At 32.3% G+C, this 13,697-nt stretch overlaps 1 long non-coding RNA gene across 1 annotated transcript in view; it reads left to right on the plus strand.

Moving 5' to 3' along the window:
• Positions 1-3,194: 3,194 nt before the first annotated feature.
• LOC117173238 overlaps positions 3,195-13,697 on the plus strand; it is a 59,871-nt gene continuing 49,368 nt past the window's right edge. The window contains exon 1 of the long non-coding RNA XR_004467141.1: positions 3,195-3,290. This is a non-coding gene — a long non-coding RNA (uncharacterized LOC117173238). The remainder of the gene's footprint in view (positions 3,291-13,697) is intronic.

The following is a 13,697-nucleotide window of genomic DNA, read 5'->3' on the forward strand; positions in this document are numbered from 1 at the left end:
ATTGTTTCTCATGATCTTGTCTAACAGGAGGAGTCAAAAAAATTTCAACAATTAAAAATTTTTAATTTTTAATCAAACGTTTATAAAAAAAATAATTAATTGCGAATATCTCGAGAACGGCACATTTTACAGAGTTCTGCTACACGTTTTTTGAAATCAGGAGATCATTTTACATAAGAATAAAAAAAAAAACGTATGGACCTCGTCAATCCGACGAAAATAGAATTGGCTTCTGGACTAAGTAGATACTATCGTATCGAAAGTATCTTTGCTTCGCGAAAATAATTTTTTATAGAAGTCAAAAAAATACTTTGTAAATTCAAAAGTATCTTTAACTCTTTAAATACAAAAATTTTTCGAAATAAATGTGCATTTATTTTTCTTAACTTTATATGCTTGAGCTTCATATAATCGTCAATATTTTAATCTATAGTACTGTACTTTTGATTAAACAACTCTAATTATTTCACTTGAAGCGCAATTTATTGGATTATTCACATAAACTATTGTATTAATAATGCGGAATTCAAAAGCACCGGTTCTTTTGATGCAAGGCTATTTTTTCTCAGCGTAAAAGGAGACTAGCATTTGCCAAGTTTATTGTTTCGGGTTTTAAATTTGAAACAGTTTATAGGAGAACTTTGAATTAAAAATGTATGTTATTCAAATAAGTAAATATTCAAAGTGGTTCATACATGTAATGCATACATTTCTCTCTTATTACAGGTTTGGGACGAATAAGGAGATATCACTAAACGACCCAGACATGTTATTTAAATAGGCTTAGGATTTTAACAACTTTCACTGCAAAGATAATTTTAATGCGAAAAAAATTTCTATTCATGACACCGTCATACATTAATTATCAATAAAGTAACAGCTTGGCGAAGGTATAAAAACACAGTCAACCGCGTCAATTTCACGACAGTGAACTATGACTTGTTATATTTGGTTAAAAAATCATTAGAAACGGGGCGAAAAAAATCAGGCGAATTCCTTGACATTTTCTGTAAAAGTATGTCTCATAAAAATTACAAAATATAACAGAGTTAATTATAAAGGAGGACCTTATCTCATCTCCAAATTGTTATAGAAAGCTCAGGCAAAGTTTAAGCTAAGTAAAAAAAATCCAATAATACAATGACATACGAAATAAGGTTTTAAGTTTAGTAGATAATTGGCTATTAGCAATTATTTTTCCTATCTTTTTTTTCTTACGCGCATAAAAGGAGTCATCAGTATTAGAGTTAGTCGAGGGTCACTATTCGGCACTTTCCTCAGCTACCTGATTACCGGAATGCATTCGCATTTATTTTCAGGCTTCTGGAAGAGTTACTGAATTGGGACTGGATAGGAGAGACTGAATGGGATCTCTGGAGCGGACAGTTATTATTATTATTATTATTTAATAATTTTGAAACTTTATTTGGTATGTCATTATATTACTCAATTTTTTTTACTTATCTTAAGCTTTGACTGAGCTTGCTTTAACAGAAAGTGTCAAGGAATTCGCCTGACTTTTTTCGCCTCGTTTCTAATGGGTTTTCAACGAATTATAACAAGTCAAAGTTCACTATCGTGCAATTCACGCGGTTGACTACCTTCTCCACACTTTAACTTTATTGATAATTAATGTATGACGCTGTCACGAACAGAAAATTTGCTCGAAATAAAATTATCTTTGTAGTAAAGTTTGTGACGTTCTTAAGCGATTTTTTTACTACTTATTCAAACTTTTTAGAAAGGTCAACATTGTTGAAACCTATAGTAGTCTGTGCTGTGTTTAAAAAAGTTTTATTATTATTTAAAGTAAAAAAATATTAATAAGCATGCATTCTAGTGTTTATTTAACTTATTATAAAAATTTGGTTGTCGCTTATTTGTCACCCATGCTACACATATTTCAGCATTCCAAATACCCTTGAATAAAGTGAACTTGTATGCCGCATAAATCCCGGTTAGAATCATATAAGATCCGGATACACATTTCTCATCGTCCCGTATCAATTGCGGATAGAGCCGGATAGAGCGAATTTTTGTACCTTCTAGATACCAACAAGGAACATATAGGACATGGGTACACATTTCGCAGCATCTCAGATAGGCCCGGATAGGCCCCGGTAAAGCAAATTCGAATACCCAATGAATTGCAACTAGGAACAGATAAGATCCACACCACAATAAGAAGGCTTGCATTCAAAGGTATTACAAATGTTATTGACACTATTTTCATGGAACGCATTAAAAGGCTTTTCAAAGGCATAAATTTGCAATTTCTAGTAGGATTATAAATTAACAATATATCAATTTAGTACACATATCTGGCTTTAATTAAATGTCATTACTTAAAGAATATAAAAGCATGATAAACAAATTAAACAACTTAGTTTTCATCGCAGCTACCTGTGTCACAATCAACCGTAAAAATGCAAAATTAGTAATACTGTATCTCTAAATGATTTTAACCTCAGTATTATTCCAAAAATATTAAAAAGAACAGCGAAATGTGCGAACTTAAAAGGGGTTAAAAATGCTCTATTCCTCTATTGTATGGTTTATTTGAGTTATCTAAAAGTATTCAGAAAAATATTGTCGCTACTGGGTACATAAAGGGATTCAGTTTAAGAGATAAATTCTACTACCGTGGGAATTAAAAACGAAAAGACGTGAACGGTATAAAATGGGATTCAATAATTGTCACATCACCATCGAACAGAAAATTTTCGATTACTTTTCAATTCAAGCCTTCTTATCGAGTAGAAAAATAACCACTTCGTTAAAAAGTCGATTACAAATTAAACACAAATTTTGGCATGATGTCACGTATACTAGTAACTTTTTATTCATAAAAGTGACTAAAAAGTGGGATGAGAATAAAAGATGGCTAAAAGCGGCTGTGTGGTAGCGCTGTTAAAAGTTGAAGGGAAAACAGACGCAGAAGGCGCGGAGATTCTTTGGTGGGGGTAACTAGTTTTCTGCGGCCGGTCGATGCAGCCCTTGATGCAGCCGTACTCGCAGCCGCAGCATCGCATTCGTATAATGTTGATGTATGTCGAGTAGCGGGAGAAAGTAAGGGGAACAGCTCTGCCAGAATGGAGAGGAAGGGGCACACGGTCAAGGTGAACTTCTGCTTCAAGGTCGTGTTATGTGTCATCTCATGATGTTATCTCAAGCGGAAACCGAGTAGTGAGTTATGCGAAGCACAGTAAGGTACCCTTCCTATTTCTCTTAATTACAGATGGTAAGACGCTGTGACATTCTCTTTCCTGCAACGGCATAGTTGGCTACAGGTATTATAATTTTCTGATTACATGTAAGTAGGGTTGTGAGTTTTTGGCTGGATTTTTTTGTGATTAACAATTTTCCTTTTCAACGTTTTTTTCGTATTAGGTATAGTTTTGTTGGAAATGGAGTTTTCATTTTTTAACAGTATTTTTAATAGACACTAATCCAATTTAAACAGTGCTTCGAAAGTTATCGCCTATAGAACACAAAAAACAGCGACGTTGAAAAAATCCACGTGTATTTTTCGTGTTTTTCTCGTCCGAAAATAACATGAAGATTTCCTTGAGGATTTTTTCAACGTCGGTGTATCTGTATATGTTTTGTAGGCGATATCTTTCGAAACACTGATTATATTGTTTTATCCATTGTGAGTGCTTTCAAAAATTTGTGAACTCTATATTTCAACAAAACTATGCAAAATACGAAAAAATTTTGATTAGGAAAATTGTTCATCACAAAAAAGATCTACAACTTTACTTAAGATAATTTTTTTTAGACAGATATTTTTTTTTAAATCGTGGTAACACTTTAAAAAAATCAAATTTTCCATTTGCCAGTAAAACTATGTAACATTAAAAAAACGTCCAAAACCCAGTTGTTATGCTTTTAAGAAGACCTATAAAATAATCTTTTTCTGACCAAACTCACAGTTTCTCTCATTCCAAAGTTTCTTTTGTAATTGGCTGCACGACTATCTCAGGACATTAGTTGGCGATTTTTTTCCTAATAGTAGCTACACAAAAAACCCCAAAAACAACGCATTGTATTTTCGGAATGAGAAGTTTACTTGAAATTTATTTTTAAAATTTGGCTTTAAGCGAATGTTTTAGGTTCCCCGGCTTTTTTTCTAGAATAATAAATATTTTGTCTTAAAAATTTGGGAAATGATAGCGAATATGCTAACGGACGTCCCCACACACTTTTTTGTGGGTTAATTCAAAAAAGTTTTAATTTAACAAAATGTGATTAATTTGCATAGCGCTTAGAAATTAGTATCGATTTTTTCAGTGTTAGACTCCCCTTACTTTTTTCCTAGGATAAGAAACATTTTGTCTTCAAAATCTGGGAAATGGTAGCGAATATGTTAACGGACGTCCCCGCACACTCTTTTTGTGTTTTTTTTTGTCTAAACATTTTGATATTGCTAACAACGTGTGTGTATATTTAGAGATTATGTGTGTTATAATTCTCCCGAGCGTTACTTCCAAGCTACACAATATTTTTGGCCGAAAACTTTTGACTTACAAATAAACATAGTAACTGATCTCCCGGAACTAACCTTTTTTGCAGAAAATCAAAAAAGTTTATTTCATAAATAATTACCAAATTATCAGAAAGGCAGATATTTAAAAAACGACGTAACCTCAAAATAATGCACATACATAAAATTTTTATTTAGCACAATACATTTTTTTGTTATTATCCTTCAAAAAAGAGTCCGGGGACGTCCGTTATGATATTTTATAGCATTTCTGAATTCAGTTTTTAAACATTTTCATTTTTTTTTTTTGAAAAAAAAAGCCGGGGGAACTGTACCCGAATGACCATGCGACGAAGTATCAAATGCCCTTGACGTAGATTTTGCCTTTATTTTTAAATCTGCATAAAAAGGCAATTCATAACCGATTTTCAATTTTTATAACTGAATTAATTCGCTTCAGAGAATAGTTTTTAGGGAAAATATGTGTAAAAAAAGGCCATCTCCAAACACGGTGTGCTTCAAAGGGGTCTTAATAGAAAGTCTGCCAACTTGGGGTTTTCTTAGTGGATTTGACTCCTAGGCATCTCAAGAGTATTTTCAACTCAACACCAAAATCGGCAAACGGGGGCTTTCCGAACAAATTAGTTTTAGTATTTAAATGTGCAGAACTGGGGGTTCGTGATTAAAAATGAAAAACAGCTGTTACCAGCTGCCTGCCAATTTAAGGATCTTCATATTTAAGTTAAAAAACATTTACAATAACGGTTTTTTAAATAAAGGATTTTATGTTTAATGTGCCGGTTATTGTATACAAACTTAAATTGGCTAGTGTAATATTAATAAATTGAATTTTCTACATAGTAACTTTGCGAATTATCTTTTTCACTGCATCCACGTCTTAGTAAAGGACTTTTTTAATAACATTGAATTAATCTCTTGAGCTGTCGATACACTGATTTTGATATTTCAGCAGCAGTTTTGCAGTGTGAAATTGCACCATCTCCTTTTTCGTACTGTTTCAAGTGCTAACTGAGAGTGTTTATTTTTCTAATTAAATATAAAGGATGTACTGAGATTATAATAAACTTCATATCTGCCGTACTAAGGAAAATCTTACGCAAGTGGGGTTGTCGTTTAGGTGGAATTTAACATTTTCAGTTATGAAAAAATAGACCGTTATCGTGAATTCAGTTACGTAAGTTTTTCCTTAATACATGAGATATTAATTATTGCAGCAAAGATTAATAAATACACTTGAAGTGCTAATGAAGTAATATACACAGAGAAGAAGATATCCCACAATGATATCGCAAAACTTCTATATTGAAATAAAGCGCAATATGATAACGTACAAGAAGGTTCTGGAGCTCTGTACGCTATTATAATTTACTGACATCGCTTGGCCACTACTAGAACCCTCGTACATATAATATAATAAAATAATAATATAATGTAAAATTTTGCAATGTACGATATCACGATTTCACGCTATTATAATGCGATAATTACGTTATCTGATGCAATTCATGCGATATCGTTTTCTTCGTGTACAAGGGTCCTAATTATTTTTCTTGAGACACCCAGGATAAAGAATCCATTCAGAAGACGAGTCTGTGTATTGCGTATCTGTCATTTGCAGATTCAGAAAGTTAAAACTGAATTGGTTTTCGACTATGTGAATAGGTAATTTTCTCAAGCAGCTTCGAATCTGCCATGTATTGCAATGGCCTTTTCAAGCAAGGTCACATTGAATCGGTTTCCTTCTTTTTGAATGAGACCAACTTTTTTGAAGTTAAGCTGCCATATTTCACATCATTTTTTAAATTTATAAATTATCGAAAGACTAAAAAAAAAATCATGCGCAAATCTACACGATTCCTTTTGCTATTTCAGTTCTAGGTGTTGTAAAGACTTTTGCGGCATATAAGTTAGTCAAAAAAATTATAACAACTAAAAGTCTTTCAAAAACCTGTCAGCGGTAATCTGAGATTTCAATGACAGATACGCAATTCAAAAGCACTCGAAACCCATTCAAAAGAAGTGAATGGATTTTTGTTTCCTGGGTATAAAATCTAAAGCAGATTAATACTTCCAAAATAATATTAATTTCAAAAATTCAATAATATGATATAATTCCAAAATGAATATTTGCAATCTCTTTAAATTTGAATTAGTTAAAAAAAACTGATTGAAAGGCAAATTAGTCTGTCTATCACTAACTATTTAACAGTGAGTGATTATTAGTCAAACTTCAGTTCGATTTCAATCTTAGATTATCTCATTACACTAAAAATAAAATATGCACATTATTTTGTCCAACTTTTTGTCTAATTCTAATTGATTTTTTTTGGTTTGCATTGTATGAAAAATCTTTTAGATTAAATAAGAAGCGGAAAGGATTTTTTAAAATTTATTTTTAAGAAATTAAAAAAGAACTAGGTTTACCGAACAAAATTTCTATGGATTTCTATCACTTACATACGAAAACATTTAGGAATGAAAAGAAATATTCTTTGAATCTCATTTTAAAATATTTTATTTTTTGACAGATGTAGCTAATAAAAAATAAGAAATTTTAAAACTTTGTAATAATTTACAAAACTTGTCGAAATTATATCATTTCTTAACACACTTTTTTGGCATTCAACTGTAAATTACAATTTCAGACAGTTTATAAAATAAAAATTATTTTGTTGCATTTTTATAAATTTTTGAAAAATTGAAAATTAAAAAATATCATGAATGGAGAAAAATGGATCATTTTTTGAATGAAACATTTAAAATAAAACCACAAACGTTGTGCACTCTCATCTTAAAGCAATATTAAACAATTTGTTGAATTTTAGTTGACAAAAATTTTCATTTTGATGACGTATAAACTTTGTGTTTGGTATTTATATTGTTATTTTAATGTTCGAACATACATACATAACTAAGATATTCGTTTATGCTCTTTTTGTAAAAAAAGAGAAGAAGTTACCTTTTAACCAAATGGATAAATTTTCTACGAAAAAGATTACTGTTCAGTCAAAAAAATACGAATTTTCAAGAAAACACATTAATTTTCAACAAAATTGTTGCATTTTGTAGCCGATAAGATTAATCGTCTACCCCTCACAGAACTAGGATGTATATAAATTGATTTTCTATATCCTACATGGGACATTTGAATATCCCGGAAACGTCTCAGGGATATCCTGGTTATCCTGGGGTTATCCCTAGGATATCCAAATTTCCGCCTGGCGGGGAATCCGACGGGTTGTACCTGGGATAACCTGGGAGATAAATGGGATCAAATGGAATATCCCGGTATATCTTACTGCTGTGAGGAACAGAACAATTAAATTGTTAACCCAAATATATGATTTTTAAACAAAAGAGTTAATTTTCAACCAAAAATATGAGTTTTGTACAAAAATGTTGAATTTTTAACTCAAAAATATTATTTTTTAACCAGAAAGGTTATTTTCTGCCAAATAGTTTAATATTTTAAAAAATATTTCACTTTTTAAGTTTTTAATTATAAGATATAGGAAAAAGAAAAAAATGGATGCAATATCTTTTTTTATAACTAACAAAATATATTTTTTGGAATCCCATTACAATATATTTTTTATATGTATGTTTTAATTTATTTTAGAGAAAAATATTTATCTTACTCATATTATCAATCTTCCAGCACTTATAAAACTCACAGAAAGTACGATTAAATGTGTACTGAAGTTTCAACGCGAATATACAGTAATAAATGTAAAGGAAATTCACATTAAATTAAATATTCTTAACATTATAATAATCGAATGAGAGAGTTAAAAAATAAAATTTAAATGAAACATATCAAAAAAATATTCGACGTTGAAGTAAGAAAATGAAATATCACTTGGGGCACCACCAATTTTTGGCTCGACACTGGCGACATCGCTAAGAGATCTTTTATAGCGTGTCTTTTAGTCATCCTAGGGATGCTCTTAAAACGCCTAATGTCAGTAAAAAAGATGTCCCGAGAACGTCCATGTCTTTAAGACGTCTTTTGGTTATCTTTAGGACATTGGACGTCTTAGAGACGTCGCTTGGCCTGACACAGGACGTCCTAGGAATGTCCCAAGGACGTTCTTGGGATTTTCATAGTTTGTGCTCACTAGTAAGTTATATTATAGAATAAGGTTTGTGTGCTTTCGATAATTAAAGCCTAAGTATCTCGTGTGTTAGCTGTGTGAACTTTATGATGCACTGAGAAAAAAATTTATTATTCGCAACAAAAACATTTTGTTGAGCAGTTTTTATTGTCCGAGCAAAATTTTGGTTATTAGGACAACATTATTTTGTTGGACAAACAAAATATTTGGTTCTTAACACCAAATTATTTTGTTAAGGGCATGTTCTTCGGTGACCACGTGACCAAACTAGTCCCCGTTTATGAGTATTTTTTGGTGTTCACTGTGTCCACACGGATTGAGATATCGTGTTTAAAATTTGACAGATTAAATAAAAGACACTAAAGAACGTTTGTATACATCAATATGTTCAAAATTTTAAAGAAAGTTGATTTATAAATTGATGAAATAGGATATTACCATTCGAGTTATAGCACTTTGCAGATAATGTTTGGTTTGATGCATTTCAGATTTTTTCATTCGCTTATATTGAGCACTGACACAAATTTTGGACTAAATTGTCTAAACCTTAAAAAAATTAATATAAGCAATGAAATTTGCACATTCGTTGCAAATAAAACATTTAGCATCTGCACACACGTAATCTATCATTATTTTTGGAGCATTTTTAGCGATTTCTAGCGGAGAAAAAAGAAACTTTGAACGTCGATAAAGTCGAGATCACGTGACTAAGTTCGTTCATGAAATTTTTGTGTAGAGAATGAAATGATTTTCATTTTTTTTGTCCTAACGACGTCCACACGGATTGAAATATCGTGTTCAGGATTTAGGAAGTTACACAGAAAGCGCTAAGGAACGTTTTGATACGTCAAAATGTTTATAATTACGAAGAAATTTTTCCAGCAAAATACTACAGGAATATCATGGACATAGGAAACAAGGGATTAGGCATGCCATTGCGGGGGTGATGCAATGAGGGTGGAGGTCCGCCACCTTTTGATGTCCCGCGACAAACATGGCAGCGCCCACATGTTTATATTTTCATTCACAGTTTGTCGGCAAAAATGTTCGTGCGCATAATCAAATGGCACATCGTAAGATGGCGGCTCTCCCCACTCATGGAATTCTCTCCCCTCCCGTGGATTCAACCCCGCTCGCCAAGTTAGGATGGCATGCCTAGTCCTGTGTTTCGTATGTCCATGAGGAATATGAAATAACATTTGAACATCGATACAATAGATGCCTCGATTTAAAAAAATCGAGGAACATCTTAGTATGTGATACTTGAAAATTCGTGCAAGTCCCATCATGAGAAATGTGCATCTTCAGAAAATGATTTAAATTGTCTAATGGTTATATTTTCTTGTGGATTTTTTGTACTGGTGTGAAACAATTCTAAGAATAAAAATATAATTTCGCCCGGGGGCGAAAGACAAGGCGAGTCCGACGCTGAATCCCGCTGGTTCGTTCACTGTCAACAATACTTATCAGCTGATCGATTCAACGTCAAGACTTATGGAAGTTGGTTGGAAAACTCCGACGAGTAAATTTTAGCTCATTGCTGTTGTTATTATGTTTCCAATTTGAAATTTATCTTTTATTTTTAGGACCAAAAAATGAAAATCATTTTGCACCAAAATTTCATGAACGTACTTTTAGTCACTTGATCTCGACTTTATCGACGTTCAAAGTTTCTTTTTTTCTCCCCTAGAAATCGCTAAAAATTCCCAAAAAATAATGATAGGTTACGTGTGTGCAGATACTTATTTATTGATTTGCAACTAATGTGCAAATTTTATTGCTTATATTAATTTTTTCCAAGGTTTAGACGATTTAGTATAAAATTTGTGTCAGTGCTCAATATGAGCGAATCAAAAAATCTAAAATGCATCAAACCAAAAATGATCTGCGAAGTGCTATAACTCGAATGGTAATATCCTATTCCATTAATTTATAAATAAACTTTCTTTAAAATTACCAATATATTGATGTATACAAACGTTCTTCAGTGCTTTTTATTTTGTCAAAGTTTAAACACGATATCTCAATCCGTGTGGACATAGTGAACACCAAAAAAAAAGTTCATATAACTGGAGACGAGTTTGGTCACGTGGTCACCGAAGAGCATGCCCTTAAGCCTTAGTTTGTTGACCCGAACACATTTTTGTTGAGCCACCAAAACTATTTAGTTAGGCCAACGAAAGATGCAACCATGTATGCGCACTCGTTCAGTGGGACCACGTGCACAAGTGTGCAAGTTAATTTCCATGATGGTGGATAATACCGGTGAAGTTGCGTATTCCGGTAACGTTAAACGTACTGTTTAAACTAATCTGAGTGAATAAACATTATGGATAACGGGACCCGTCTAATTCTGGAGGAGTGGGGCCTACACTGTCTCATCGACACCTTCAAAAGTAAGCATCCAAATCATAAACTAAAATGTTTATGTAAAAGCACTTAAACCGCACTGAGAAGTGATGGGGCGGTCATATAATGTTCCTATTGTATACGCCATGTACCGAGCAAGCAGAGTTATTTACAGTACCTGGCCGCAACCAAACCGACTCCCGTTTTAGAATTTTCTTCAAATTATTAACACTTTTGTTTAATTGATGAATTTTCTGATTATACATATTTATAATTATAACTTATATACTAATATACTACTTTCAAGTTAAATTCAAAAATTTTGTCTGTTTTAGCGTATCTCGTTCTATTTACCATATCCGTAATATTCACTCTAATTTTTAACATGCAAAAGAAAAAGTTAGATATCTGAAATAATCCAAACCCATAGATTCTGAATTTCTAACCTTCTCGTAGATAATTTTGAAAATTTACAACCTTAAAATTTTGATTTTCAATCCCGTTCAGCTAGCCTACTTGGTAGCCTAGTCGCATTGGCATAGTCACACCGATTTTCACGAACACTATAGTATATACTACGAACACACATTTTCAAAGGCATCACAGACCAGATTTATTGGGTGAAAGAGCCTTTTAAAAATTTAAATGGACATTTGAAGGGGAACCCTGGTATAGAAAACCAGAGGTACAGGTAGTGCTGAAGAAATAGCATTGAGTAGACACTGATCAGTGCCTACTCGCTTTTGCCATTTTTCCACTTATTTTGTCACTTTTTCAATTATTAATTAAAATATTCTTGACGTTTGACACTTTACATTGAAACTTGGGCGATTTGGATTAACCCACTTTAGGCCCCGAAATGAATTAATTAATGCCATGGAAATAATTTTGGTAAAGTCTTTATTTTGCTTTTACATAGATATTCAGAAGGCTAAGAGAGTTACTTTCAATCAAATTTACCATTTTCACATCAATTTAATTGCTATAATTCAAACTTTATGTGTGAATTTTATATGCTAATTCATAAATGTAACCTTGTAAAAGAGAAGCTTTCGATGTTTTTCTGTTCATATTAATTGCTGAGGTAATGTGAATTTTTGAAACGACCTCTATTTCAGGGCCCAAACTTCGGAGGGCCAGATCGGGCGGCCGCTTGAACTGATAAGGTGGGAGGGTGAGAAACGGTTATGACGATAACGTATCAGTATTATATTAGTATTATATTAATATTATATAATATATTATATTATATTTTCATATTTCAGCGTAAAAGTAAAGATTATTCTATTCTTTTGAATGTGCGATTTTTCCATCTGTATAAAATTTCATTATAAGAATAGTATATCCCCGAAACTTATTAATTTTTATTCCCAATGTAACCGCCGCATAGTTTGCTATTTCCCAAAAGAGAACGTTTTGAGTTTATTAAATTCCTTCTAAGCAGTTCAAAAAATATGTATAATTAATTGTTTTAGTTCCGTCATGTGGAATATAAGTTTTGAAATTTTAATCATAATCAATTCAAGTCTGCCTCTCTAGAGTTAAAATTACTGTGATTCACACATTTTACATTCATACATTACTAATTATTTAAGCACGTTTAAAGAAATTATTAATATATAAATAAATATAAATTTGAATATTGTCCTAATTTATAAGTTACAAAATGATTCAATGATAAAAACAAGGCAAATAACTGATTCTATTTAATTTTACTAAGTCCATTGAGAGGAATAGGATTTGCAAATTTTCTTTTCCCGTTGGAGGATTTTTAGACGGAGGGAAAATCGCGTATTCATAGGAATACAAATTCTTACTTCTTCTGAATCCAACGCTTATTACCTGGATGTATGGAAGAAAGTAAAATAAAACAGAACGTTCGCAAATCCAAATTACGCACAAATAAGTTTATGTTTGGGAAACTGCTAGTTCACGAATATTACTAATAAAATTAATTAATACTCATTACGAAAATAGTGCAAAAAAATCATATATATACATACAGGGTGGACACGCTGGGGCTTACACACATGGCCAGTTGAATGCTACCCGAATTGCACAGTAGCAGGGGAGAAACCATTATACAGGGGTATATTCATATTTCGCGCTTTTAAAGTTGCATTCGGATCGGCCATTCGGTCAAGTCCGTGCATCTTCGGATCAAGTTTATGAGAGTGTCTATGGTTACGTTCGAAACTTCAAGCGGTTATGTTCAGATTCAGCTGTTTGCCCTAGTCGCTGTCAGTAAATATAGGCAATGTCAATTTAAAGTTTACGCATGTAATATTTCATTCACGTTATTTAAAACATATCCTGTCTATTCATAACTTACCTTTTTTTATACAGTAAAAATAAGCGTTAAACACCATTCACTCTTCGCCCACTGGGAGCGCAGAAGTATTAGCAAAGAAAAAAAATTACGTTTACTTCTCAGTTCACATGTCTCACTTCATTATTAATTAAACACTTTTATTATTTGTAATTACTATATAACATAACTTATATTGTTTTGACACTTGTATCCGTTTGAAGTTTCGAACGCAACCATGGAAACTATCTTAAACTTGATCCGAAGATGCACGGACTTGATGGAATGGCCAATCCGAATGAGACTTTAAAGGCGCGAAATATGAAAATACCCATGTATAATTTCTTCTGACCTGCTGTTATGCAATTCGGGTAACATTCAACTCGCCATGTATGTAAGCCCCAGCGTGTCCACCCTG

The sequence above is a fragment of the Belonocnema kinseyi genome, chromosome 5 (assembly GCF_010883055.1).
Source record: "Belonocnema kinseyi isolate 2016_QV_RU_SX_M_011 chromosome 5, B_treatae_v1, whole genome shotgun sequence".
In the NCBI taxonomy this organism is placed as follows: domain Eukaryota; kingdom Metazoa; phylum Arthropoda; class Insecta; order Hymenoptera; family Cynipidae; genus Belonocnema; species Belonocnema kinseyi.